This window comes from Brachyhypopomus gauderio, chromosome 21 (genome assembly GCF_052324685.1).
Source record: "Brachyhypopomus gauderio isolate BG-103 chromosome 21, BGAUD_0.2, whole genome shotgun sequence".
NCBI classification, from domain to species: domain Eukaryota; kingdom Metazoa; phylum Chordata; class Actinopteri; order Gymnotiformes; family Hypopomidae; genus Brachyhypopomus; species Brachyhypopomus gauderio.
Genome location: NC_135231.1, coordinates 3,276,697 through 3,289,306, shown reverse-complemented (window position 1 = coordinate 3,289,306; position 12,610 = coordinate 3,276,697). Strand labels below are relative to the sequence as shown.

Below are 12,610 nucleotides of genomic sequence, written 5' to 3'. Positions count from 1 at the left end.
AGTGCTCAGTTGCATATATTAGTTTGTAGGAGTTAGCACTCCCTGGCTCTGTGACTTTATTGTGTAATTAAGGAGGGAGTGATAATTGTATGTCCTAAAGGAATATACACCAGGTTAATAAAATCATTTCACTTTTTATACATTTTGAATTATGAAATAAATGACTGGATATGCATTACAGAAATATACAATGAGGTAGGATTTCTGGTAAAAGAGTACCCAAAAAATGTGTTGTTCATCGTAATCATACCTTTGTGGATCCATTGTAAACATTTGTCTATCGTTGCATTTGAACTGGTTGCCTTTGTGCACTGTATGTCTGGACTCGTCTTGCTTGGACAAGGCAATTTTAATGCAACGCATTGCACTGGTTTGTAATAAGGTACTCCAAATGTATTTATGATGTTTTGTGGTTTATGTACCTATGAAGCCAACTATCTATGTAAGCAAACAGCCTGTGACAGAGTTATAATGCTCACTCTCCCTCTAACGTACTCTCACTGTCTAAATCACTCTCTGCTGCTGTCAATCTCTCTTTCCCTCCCTCTCTCTCTAACTTTATTGTTCCCTCTCTCTCTCTCTCTAACACTTTGTTGGTCTCTCTCTGTCTGTCTCTCTCTCCAGCTGCGTCCAGTTTCAGTTTCTGCCGAGCTGCGCTGGATCACACAGCAGAGGAGCTGAACTACCAGCTGCCTCGAAAGGCCGGGGGGAACCTGACCTGGCACGAGAGCCACAACCCGAGATCAGCGGGCAGGACGGTGAAGCTGCTCCAACAGCCCGGCACGGAGGGAATACCGGTATAATCCTTAAACACACACCACACACGTGCACACACACCACACTGCGCACATGCGTCAACATGCGCGCACACACATATGCACAGACACCGCAACAAACACACTAAACACACACGCAAACGTAAATAAAGATGTTCAAATAAATCGTTCCTTTGTCATCAGACGCACACTCTCTTACACACGCGAATACACGCAAACACACGCATAAACATGTGCATGCCCAAAGCTCTCATTAAAAGATGAGAGTGTCAGTAATTATTCAGATCTGTGCTGTGTATTCTCTGCCCTCATTTGTGGATAGGGAGTATGTTTCCCCGTGTGTTTCCACATGCTGACAGTTCTGGCTCATTACTCAAAGTATTGTTTGTTTGTGTGTGTGTGTGTGTGTGGGTGTGTGTGTGTGTGTGTGTGTGTGTGTGTGTGTGTGCATTTGTCTGTAGGAGTGTCAGTGCTGTGTGCAATCTCCCATCAGGGTTGTAGAATTTGTAAGTGAAAGGCAGTCAGTGGACACACTCGTCTGCCAGTCACCCTTGTTCTCTTCTTTTTATTTCTTCTTCCAGTCTCTTGTTCCTTTCTTCTCTTCAACTATTTACTGTTCAAGATTTTTTAAACAGTTCAATTAATTATTCTTTTTCTAAGACTCCAGTGGTAATTTAAGTGAAGTTCTCATATAAGATCCCCCTGTTTCACCATTGCAGTTAAATATGCAACCAATGGTTTATGTTGTAGCATTTTAGCTGGTGTCACATCACCATTTGACCTTTGCACCTAGTCCAGTTCAAACTAGACATGGCAGCAAAGCAGCTTAGTGGAAAACCAGGCCAGGCCCCCAGTGAGCGCGCTGAGGACAAGACAAGCAAATCACTCCCTGGGAAGACGTGAATGCGAAACTTGGGCAGGGGCCAAAACTCAATCCTCGAGGAGTCGAGGTCTGTAAGAAGGTATGAAGGGTTAAGGTTAGGCTCTAGTCCTGATAGCACGCTTTTCTGCTTCATTCATACGACTTCACACTCTGTCTATTTCTTTTGCGAGACTATGGCAGATTGACTGACATCTGCATCATTCTTCCCAAAGTAAACGTGCTGATTCCAAAGTTTTTGACTTTTATCTCTTTACCCAACTACGGACTGGACAATTGGATGCAAAACCCAGATTTTGATATGGATGGGATAGCTGTGTATTCACTTTATAATCACTTTATACACATGGACAACAGTGATGGCTAAGTTACCTTGAAAAAGTAATCCGATTACTGATTACTCCTTTTAAAAGTAACTTAGTTACGTTACATATTACTTGATTTTAAAAGTAACTACGTTAGATTACAAGTTACTTTAGTAGTTACATTCAGCAGCAAAATAAATTTTTCCAATACTCACTTTATTGGAAGTGCATTTTTAACATTAACAATGTATTGAAGCAGGTTCGGTAACCGAGGCAGAAACTGCTTAATCCAAAAATCCCGAGGAGGGAAACTTTATTGATAACGCAACCCTGGCGCGCGCAGGCTCCGCCCCCCAGTGTCACTTAAAGGGCAAGACTCGCCGTGAGGAGTAGGAGTCGCTACATTATCTCCTGACATTACGTTTGTGTAGCTGCGCGGTATTATTTGTAAATTTATTTGTAAACGTAATACAAGCGAACTGGGGTGGGTTTCCCGAAACGTTCGTAGCGCCAAGTACTTCGTAACCTCGTATGAAGCTACGAACGTTTCGGGAAACCCACCCCAGTTCAGTCAGACAGCTTGTGAAACGAAATACCATTACAATTTCAAGCATTTTAAAGTAGGCGACGTTAGTCAAAATTCCAGCACTTTTCAAACGTGGAACACAAAGCAACATTAAAATTCATCAGGTAAATGTTCCTTCCCCTGTTTTTGAGGGGTGTTTCTTTATACTACCACATATCGTTACGGGAGGACACAACAAATAATGACTTGTAAAACGTGCTCGCGCTCTCACAGGGTCGCGCGCAGCGTGCGGATTCGAGCGCTACGGTCAGACGCAAAAGTAGAACTGAGCCAAGAAGAAAGCAAAAATATATATTTTACTAGGGAAAATATAAATAGTAACGCACAGTTATTTGGATAAGTAACTTTAATCTGATTACTGGACCGGAAATAGTAGCGCGTTATATTACTCGTTACCGAAAAAAGTGGTAAGATTAGAGTAACGCGTTACTAAGTAACGCGTTACTGACATCACTGATGGACAATGAGGAATATTAAAAGTTACTGAGGTTTCACATGCTCTGTCCTAGAGGGCTGGCATCAGAGCCGGAGTGGCTAATCGGGAGATTCGGGAGGATTCCCGATGGGCCGGCTCATGTCAGTCTCTAGTTTGGGCCGATTGGGAGGGAAAAATAATTTTGGGCCGGATTTGGACATGAAACTCCCGGGCTGAAAATGTGTCCCACTCCGGCCCTGGCTGGCATTCAGCTGCGTATTCTGATCAGGGATCTCTGTATTAACCTGCTAGACCTACAAAACCTGGTCATTAACTACTTTATTGATTACCTGAGCTGAATCATGTGTGTCTGAACACAAATCAACTATTGCAGTGGACCACTGCCCTGTAGTGATTACCCTCTAATGATTACATAATAAGCCACTTATAGACCCTGTTCAGTGAAACAATGAAGATTTTTAATAATTTATTCTTCTTTTCATCATCTTAATCAACATCTTCTACCAACGGTATAGCATTGCACTGACACAAAAGCATTGTGTCTTTTGAACATGGGATGTTATTCTAATAATGGGCTTGTATTAAAATGTTTAAAAACCTCGATGTTCAAAGGCTCAGTGGCCAAAGACGAAAATGACCACCAATAGAGTGCAGTTTAAGAAGATAACACCCTGTGTGTGTGTGTGTGTGTGTGTGTGTGTGTGTGTGTGTGTGTGTGTGTGTGTGTGTGTGTGTGTGTGTGTGTGTCTGTGTCTGTGTCTGTGTCTGTGTCTGTGTGTGTGTCTGTGTCTGTGTCTGTGTGTGTCTGTGTCTGTGTCTGTGTGTGTGTCTGTGTGTGTGTGTGTGTGTGTGTGTGTGTGTGTGTGTGTGTGTGTGGATCAGAAAGGTCATGATGTCAAAGGCATCATGCCTTAGGAATTCATGCCTTATGAGTCTCATGAGTTAAATATGTGTTCCCTTCTTTCCTCATTAATTTTCCTTAAATATCCTTATATAAATATACATTTATATACATTACATATGCATTTTAATCTAATCTCAGCAGAAACAGGGTGAAGCACGTAGCCATATGACAGAGGTACTTGGAGATTAAGGGAATTAAATTAAAAACAATGCTCTACAAAGCCCAACAAATAAAAATGTCAAAACCAACTGTATTAACCAATTAGGAATCTTCTTTGCAAGGAGGCAGTCCTCCCCGTCCGTCACTCACTCGACATGCGCTTGGTAAATAGTATTCTGGATAAATAAGCAATGTATAAGAACTGTATGATTGATTGCCAAAGCTTTAACTGAATGTAGTTGTTCATTCTGTCATGTAACATTAAGAATGAGCTTTGGGTTAATTGTTGGTATCATAAAGGACATCAAAAATAGGCTACTATTAGCAATTGGATTCCTGTTCCTGGTGGTTAAAAGATGGTGCTGAAATCTGATGTTTTACTGAAATATGTAGAGAATGTACCCAAAGCTTCATTTTTCTTTTTTCTTTCCCATTAGTTTTTTTCTTACGAAAGAGTTTCTGGGAAGTTCTTTGAGAGTTTATGCTTTAATGAATTCTTGAGAGGATCCTGTTATGGCTACCGGCTACACTAATGTGATTTGATGAGAGGGTTGCCAGGCGAACTTTGCAATCAAGTCTTCGATTTCCAAGGTTTTTCGGTGCGAACACTTTGATCAGATCAATCGGCCTAATGAAAAGAAGGAGCGAGAAATGAGAAATGAGGTAAAGCAAACGAAAAAGAGGCAGACGAAAAAGAATGGAAGCCTGACGAGGCACGTGCGGGTGGGGGAGGGGCCGTCGGGGGAGGGGCAGCACAGTGGCTCATATTTAGCATGCAGCATGCAGACCTCATTAAAGCTTGGCCGTGATTAGACAGTATAGGTTTGGCGGAGAGAGGAGATTGGCCCTTTGATCTGTTTGCTTTCCTCATATCTGCTGGCTATTGCTGCCTCCATAGTGACAAAACACCATCTCAGAAACACACGGTTCACTTAAAACCCACATGCCTGCCTCATACAAGCAAAACTGGTCTCCTAGGAGAGCAACTAAATAGGATTGTTAGTCTTTGTAAATGTTTGTTTGGGAGACAATACAGTTTCAAGTTCAAAGACGTTTGTGTAACATGAATTCATGGCAGTGTGCATGTAGCCACGCTTTATTTTATTTGCCTGGGCTTCTGGTGATTTGCTTTGCATCCAAAGTTCCAAGACATGAACCAAAGCTTCAGACATGAACCAGACTTGCAGATCTGAGCTACGAACATGGTGAATTTTGAATAAAAAAATAAAAAAAGCTGACTCTTTCTTCTTAGCAGGGAGAAGTATATCATGTTCCAAAAGCAGTGGAAGCCAGGAAACACGCCACAGTGCTATTAAGCAGCGAATCTGACCCAGGCTCCCCGATCTCCTCACACATGTTCAAGTCTAGGCAGAGAGGGATGATGGAGCTCGTATAGGATGTAAGCCCGCCTGGAGCCAAAGGGAAGAAGCGGAGAACGTCCCTCAGGCGGCCCGAGGAGTAAACGTATGAAAGAAGAAGAAGGACGGAGGATGAAGGCAGCGATAGAGGAGACGGCTCAGTAGGGATCCTGCTCTGTTTAGCATGGCTGGGAGTCTAGGATGCCTTGTGAATGAGCATATGGTTGAGTGATGCTGTGGAGAGAGAGAGAGAGAGAGAGAGAGAGATCCAGTAACTGTAATATGTGTTTTAACAGACAGTGGACTTTGCATCAGCTCAAAGTTCTGTTGTATCCATTTTCTTTCTGGTGAATTGAGTGGTCACTTTTTTGTTTGCTTAATATAAACTCTAGCCACATCCCCTATCCAGTGGGCCCGAGTGTCCATGAGAGGGAGGGGGAGCGTTTTGGAACAGAAGCCCCAGTCATGGTTTAAGACAGTGGGAGGATATAAAGTGGAGAGTGAACCTGCTGGAATTGAAAAGCGTTATCTGCTTCCCAGCTTTAAAAGACCTAATCCCTGATTCAGCTCCTCTGGGGGTGCCCAGAGACACACAACAAGGGCATGTGGCTTAGATGCCAACTGGAGGGTGAGAGAGAGGCACAAGAGAGTTTAGAAAGGAGGATGAGCAGTGTCAGAGAGACAGAACTGAGTTGGGAGGACAAGAGGAAGAGGAGATACAGAGATGGAGGGGAGTTTAACTAGCTGAACACAAGAGCTGAAACGAAGCACAGGACAAGCAAGCTAGAACCAGCCGAGTCAAGACAAACGACCCAAGACATAAAATGTCCTGATGTATTACTGTATCACAGATATATTAGGTTAGACAGATGTATTACCCAGATAAAATTGCACAGATAATTTGCACCGATAAAGATAGGAACCCCAGTGGTAGCTTGAGCAGTGAGAATGGATGATGCCTTGAATGCAGAAGTCAGTGCTAAAGACCAGTGACTTCGCCAGACCCAGCTAACTGGACAGTTTTGCTGTGCCCTAAGAAAAAACCTTGGAAAATCGTTAGTTGATTTTTCCACTATGCCCCACGTATCAATCACAGCAAACCAGCAATAATTTGGAGTATTTCCTCTGATGTTGACTGAAGACCAAACTCAATGCAGTGAGGAAGCAAAAAAGGTTCCACAGGTGTGCACATTAATTCTGAACGTACAGCTGTCTAAGATGTGTAGTGAAGGGGAGGTGACCTTTGAGGGCTTTGATGGCCTAGTAGAACTGTAAGAAGACACCAGGTGTCCCTCTTGGATTCATCTATACATATACTATTCAGTTCCATTTGTCATGCTTAAAGCCCTAAAACGACACTCATGCCAAGTCACAAGTGGCCTGAAACTAGACATTAATGCAGTAATTATGTCAAGTAATGTGGTATATTTGGGGGTGCCCAGCTGCAATCCAAATACTGTTAGGGAAATGGTCTAAAATGAAAATGTAGACATTTCTTAGCAGATCATTTTAGGTTATGAATCAAAATATCCTAAATAAATAAATAAATAGAAAACAATTAAAAAGCCAATAACCCTTTACAAGATTGACTTGTGTTCATAATGTTATTGAATTAATTTTCATTTTAATTAAATTAACCTTATGTCATGAACTCTGTAATTGCAGTGTAATAGCTATGGAGTTCAGGGAAGACTGCTCAGCCTGATGACTTCTGTTTTGGTTTGACAAAATGCAATTAAGCTGAATTAATTTCAGTTATAGTTTCATGTTGTTGCAGCATTTTGTATTGTAGTCTTTAAACAAGTTTTTTTAAACAAGTATTTTAAACAAGTCACACTGGCACAAGCTCTTTCCAGAACAAAACCCCCACTACACTAATTACCAATAAGTGCACAATATAAAATATGAGTTGAAGAACAGTATAATTACACAAAATGGCTGCCCGTTCATGTGTTACCCAATTTTTGTCATTTCTGCTCCCATAGTTTTATTCCCCTGCGTATAATTAATTGCTGCACGCCTGGTGCTGGACAGAAGTGGGTCTCGGGAGTTCAAGGGTGGACACTCGTCGCCAAGGGGCTGGCAGGGCCCGTGATTGAGAGTGAGGGATGGTAGTATGAGAGGTGTAGCACACAGAGCACAGGCTCATCGCCAAGACAAATACTCCACTGCCTCCGCCTCCTCTCTCCTCTGCCTCGTCTTCATCCCCCACCCGAGAGATGAGACTCATTACTCACTGAGGAATATGAGCCCCAGTCAAATTATAGCAGGTGTCTCCGTTGTGCACCCCCCCCCCCCCCCAACCCTGAAAAAAAAATACAAAAATCAATGCTCTCGCCTGCTCGTTGGGTCCCACGCCATCTTCTTTGTTTCTGTTCTCCATTCTCTACCACATCACTCCACTTCTCTGGTCGCTTCAGTCCAATCTAGTCCCTCTTGTTCTCTTCAGCTGTGCCTGGCCCGCCTCTGTGCTGTGTACGGTTCGCACCGAGCAGGCTGTAGGATTTTGTTTTGAATGCAGCCTGAGCTGAGGGTCATACAGCACGTTTAAACTTTTACCTCTCCGTATTCCCTCATTCAGACTCCTATCTGCTAAGGATTAATGGACACGAGTGTGTATTAGTGTTGAGCGAAGAGGGCAGTTTTAGTAAGAAAGACTCCATTAGCTGCAAGCTTAGATCTGATACCCCTAGGCCTATATACTTTACACACACATACACACACACAGCTGCAATATCCAATCCATCCTTGCTGACAAAACGCACTGAATGTATATGTTATACTCTATTATACCTAGGCTAGTTTCACCTGTGTACATAGCAGAGAGCCACATTTTCTTGATGCTGACACTTCTCTCTGCTATATTCTGTCAGGGTAGTGATGTACTGTTGTAAGGCGTGAAGTGAATAGAGGTTTAAGGGTCACAGCAAATTTGTAAGTGATTCGCTTTCTTCATTTCCAGTAAAGTGCACAGTCGACAGTAAGAAACACGTTAAACAAAGCAGAGTGAGTCAGTGTTGTCCTGTGAATCAGAGTAATCACACACACCCCCCCCCAGTTTTCCCTGTGGTATGGCCTTAAGTGTGAGAGGTATTTCTGATAAAGTTATAGGCTTTTGATTGCTTTATGCTGTTTTTCTTCTAAAGCATCTAAATCATACATGTGACATTAAATCATGTGACATTAAAACCTTCAACTTTTAAATAAAATGAATGTGTTCCAAATGAATGTATGTAATTAAAGGAGTCGTTCAGAGAGTCATTCAGAAAGTCTCATATGCATATTTAATGGAATAGGAGATAAAACTCTGGAACAAAATGAGTGTAATGTTTTAGTGCACTATTTGTTTTTCTCTCTGTGCTGTTTTAAACTGCATCACATTTGAATATGGAGTGGGATGGTGTGGCAGGACCCTGGAGAGTTGTCATACATACGGGGATCACACACCTCTGAGCTGGTTTGGGGGAGTACTGTAGCTGACATTGCACATCTGTCAGATGGAGTCGGACTCTTATCTAGTACTGTCAGTTACATCGCCGCTACAGAACGAACAGCTTAGCAAATCAGGCATAAGAGAGAAGCTGAGTCGAAGAAGCAAAAACCTGCCAGGTAGTCCCCCATAATGGAAAAGCAGACAAGGTTTTGAAACCTGATCTGTCAAACACTGTCAGCCCATGTTGATTTGTGAAGAACACCAGACGAGTGCTGCATGGGAGATCTCAAGTAAACATTTGCTCAGACCCGCTTCAGGTGTGACCTGACTGTGTGTGTGTGTGTGTGTGAGTGTGTGTGTGTGTGTGTGTGTGTGTGTGTGTGTGTGTGTGTGTGTGCGCGTGTGTGAGTGGGATTGTGAATGTATTTTAAATTCTTGGTAAACCTAAATTATGCTGTGCACAAATGTGATGTAAACCAAACCTAATACAAAGCGTAACATGGCCCAGTTTATTGTTAGTATTTTACACGCTTAACACTCATTATTCAAAGGGAAATAGAATTTTATTGGATTCTTTCTAAAAGTCTTATTATAATCACAATAAAAGAAGACTAAATAACAGTGTAAAGTAGATCATTTCTGATAATCAAGATGAAAGTGTTTATTGGATAGGCTAATAATTGTGATGATGACGATACTGATGATGATAGATGACGACACTGATGATGAGGATGATGAGGATGGTGGTGATGTTGGCGCGGTTCTCTTGTGCAGATCCGTACAGGTGAGGCCTTTGCAGTGTACCACAACCAGTCCCACGCTGTCCAGCCTTTCAAAACCGGTGGTTCTGTGGACCCAGCAGGATGTGTGCAAATGCTGAAGAAACACTGTCCTCATAACTACCTGACTTACGTGGAGGCCTTCTCACATCATGCCATCACAGGGTACACACACACACCACACACACAACACACACACACACACACACATATGCAATCACAATATCTGCAGCAGCAGTGGATGTCCAGTTGTATGCTTATAGAGCAAGGGACATGTGATTAAATGCATCTGTAGTAAGATGATTTATCATTACTATATCATTAGTTTATACTTAAACTGCGTAAGTTTTAAGACTGGGTCAGGGCTGCAGTTGGTAGGCAGTTGTGTTCTATTCTAAGGTTTTATCAAGAATTTCATGTATTTCATATTTTATATCTTACATTCTTGTGAGACCAGATTGGAGTGATTTGAAATACCACACCTTTCATCTCCCTACCAAAATGTTTTTTTTTCCCTCCTAGAATATTCCAAGAGTCACTGCCATCATTTTTGCCCATCCAGCTCTGGATCTGTTTAAATATTTAAATGGCTTTCGACTCTTTCCAAGCAAGGTCGTAAAAGGTGCTGTGAGACATGAGGTGCTATGACAGCCTTCCCTTTTAAAGCATGCTGGGAAAGTCCTGCTGTATCAAAGACATGAGGGAGCGGTGAGAGTATGAGCCCCGTGTGCAGCCTTGGCTCCCAGCAGAGTGGTTCTGGCAACACGCGAGGTTCTGGTCCTCATTACCACCTCTGCCAACCTGCCTCAGAACTGCAGCCGTCTACCCCAACGCTGCCCGCGATTGACCTCTGAGCCGGACGCGGCGCAACGCGGTCCGTTTTGTGCCGCAGGCGGTTCCGTGACGACACGGCTGTCTTGGGGTCGATGGACCAAAGACTTTGGAGGGATAATGTTGCTTTTAGTCTTGTCTACTGTTCTGTAATTATTTGGGCAGTGAGTGTTGTTGCTGTTAATGCGTGAGTGAATATGTGAAATGTGTGAGACTCCGTGAAATTGTGGAATTGTGGCAGAATTCTTAGCAGCAGTGTGGGCTGCTTTCGGGAGCAAACGTTGGATGCATTTTCACTATTGGAGGGCTTTTACGGCTTACTTTTTTTTTTATTTGAATGGCTGGGCTCAAGGATTTGAGAAATCCGAGCACATCCTGAATCACAGAAGGAATTGGAAAGTGTGCACCCATCCAGAGTGCATTAAGTCCCGTCGGAAACTGAGAGTGTTTGAGTTGTGGAGCCCGAACATACGTTTGTGTGATGTGGTGGGGAGTCATCATGTAGACGATGCGTGAATATGGAATATGATTGGATGAAAGGTGCAGTTGTTGGATACACTCAATCACACACATGCAGTCAATGCTATAGATGTATTTTAACAAGCGCATACACTCTCAGGATCTACTGAAACATTTGGATTTGTACTTTATTTGAGTATTGCACAACTTCAGTGGAAAGCAGGCCAGGATGCTTTGTGTGCGCGTGTGTGTACAACAAAAAGCACTAAGTACTCATGGAGGTACTCAGAGATCTTAGGATTGTTTATTGCATATTCTGCTCTTTTGTTTCCCTGTGTCATGTCCTTTTCTTCTCCTTCCATCTTTTCACTCTTTCCTCTCTCCCCGTCACTCTGTCCTGCCTCATTTCATCCCACTCAGCCTCACAAGACTCTTACATATATTCTAACAGATCACAGTTATGCTTACTTACATTTAATTTTACATGTACATTACTAGCATACTGTATATGTCTGAATACTTTGCCCATTGGATTTTTTTTTTAATGCAATATTAAATATAAAAGTTTTCCCCCTATAATTGTTTTTCACCCCTTCATAATTCTTCAATTATTAATATTCTACCAAATAAGTATTAATATCATTCTGCCTAGCACCATAATCCTGCAGTAAGTGCTGGTTAAATGTGGACATGTTGGGTCTTGTTTTGGTTTCACACTCTCCTTTTCTCACTCTGCCTTCGTTACAGCCTGTATTTCTGTTGCCTGTTATTTTGAGCACCATATTAAGTTGGTCTGATGGGAATTGATTCCTGCTTCATCCCCCCCCCCCTCTGTCTGATTCATCCTTATCCTATGTCTGATTCATCCCTCCCCTCTGTCTGATTCATCCTCTCTTCTGTCTGCTCATCCTCTCCCCTCTGTCTGCTTCATCCTCTCTTCTGTCTGCTCATTCTTCTCCTCTATCTACTAAATAAAGCAATCAAGGGTGACCAATCTAGGACATAATGCTTCTGCAGGCTGAATCCAGGAGCATGGAAGCGTTGAGCGTGCACATGTGTGTGCATGTGAGTATGGACCACTGTGGTAGTGTTAAACAGCTTCATTAGATACACATGGTAGAAACTGAGACCCTTCTTGGTCCTTCAGTAGATCAGATGGTCTCAGTGTCTGACTTGATTCAGCAGTAGCTCCTTATGTAAGAAGAACAAATTGGGTGTTACAGTGTGTTTGTCATTTACACAGTACACAAATTTATACAAATTTCACAGTACAACAGTGAAGTGAAGTTTTTTATGATATGAGGGCTTCTTTTATAAATTGTCCTGTAAATGTCTGGTATATAATCACCCTATCTAACCAGGGGAGCACCAGATGCTTTTGTGAAACCTGTTGTCCTCTCCATGTTGCTTCTTTCCATGCCCCCCAGGCAGTGTGCCCCCCAGGCAGTGTGGCCCTGGCTTTAGATCACTTACTCTCGGGGTCATGATCTTGGATTTCTGTAAAGTTGCTTTATGACAAATTCTATTGTGAAAAGTGCAAATTGAATATAATCTTTCAGATCCCCAGATTCCTCAGTTTATTAAACATAAGAAGATCAGGGCAAAGCCGGCTAGACAGAATGCCTGGTGGCTAAGGTAACAGTATGTGTTTATCCTTATCACACTTCAGCATGCTGTGTTTCGTGAGGACACGACCCCCTCTAC

General features: G+C 42.5%; 1 pseudogene across 1 annotated transcript in view; it reads left to right on the top strand.

Moving 5' to 3' along the window:
- Positions 1–12,422, top strand: part of LOC143485278 (sterile alpha motif domain-containing protein 10-like) — a 61,863-nt pseudogene extending 49,441 nt beyond the window's left edge. The window contains exons 2-5 of the transcript XR_013122834.1: positions 625–797; positions 9,612–9,781; positions 10,366–10,490; positions 12,334–12,422. The product of XR_013122834.1 is annotated as a sterile alpha motif domain-containing protein 10-like (transcript). The remainder of the gene's footprint in view (positions 1–624; positions 798–9,611; positions 9,782–10,365; positions 10,491–12,333) is intronic.
- Positions 12,423–12,610: the final 188 nt, after the last annotated feature.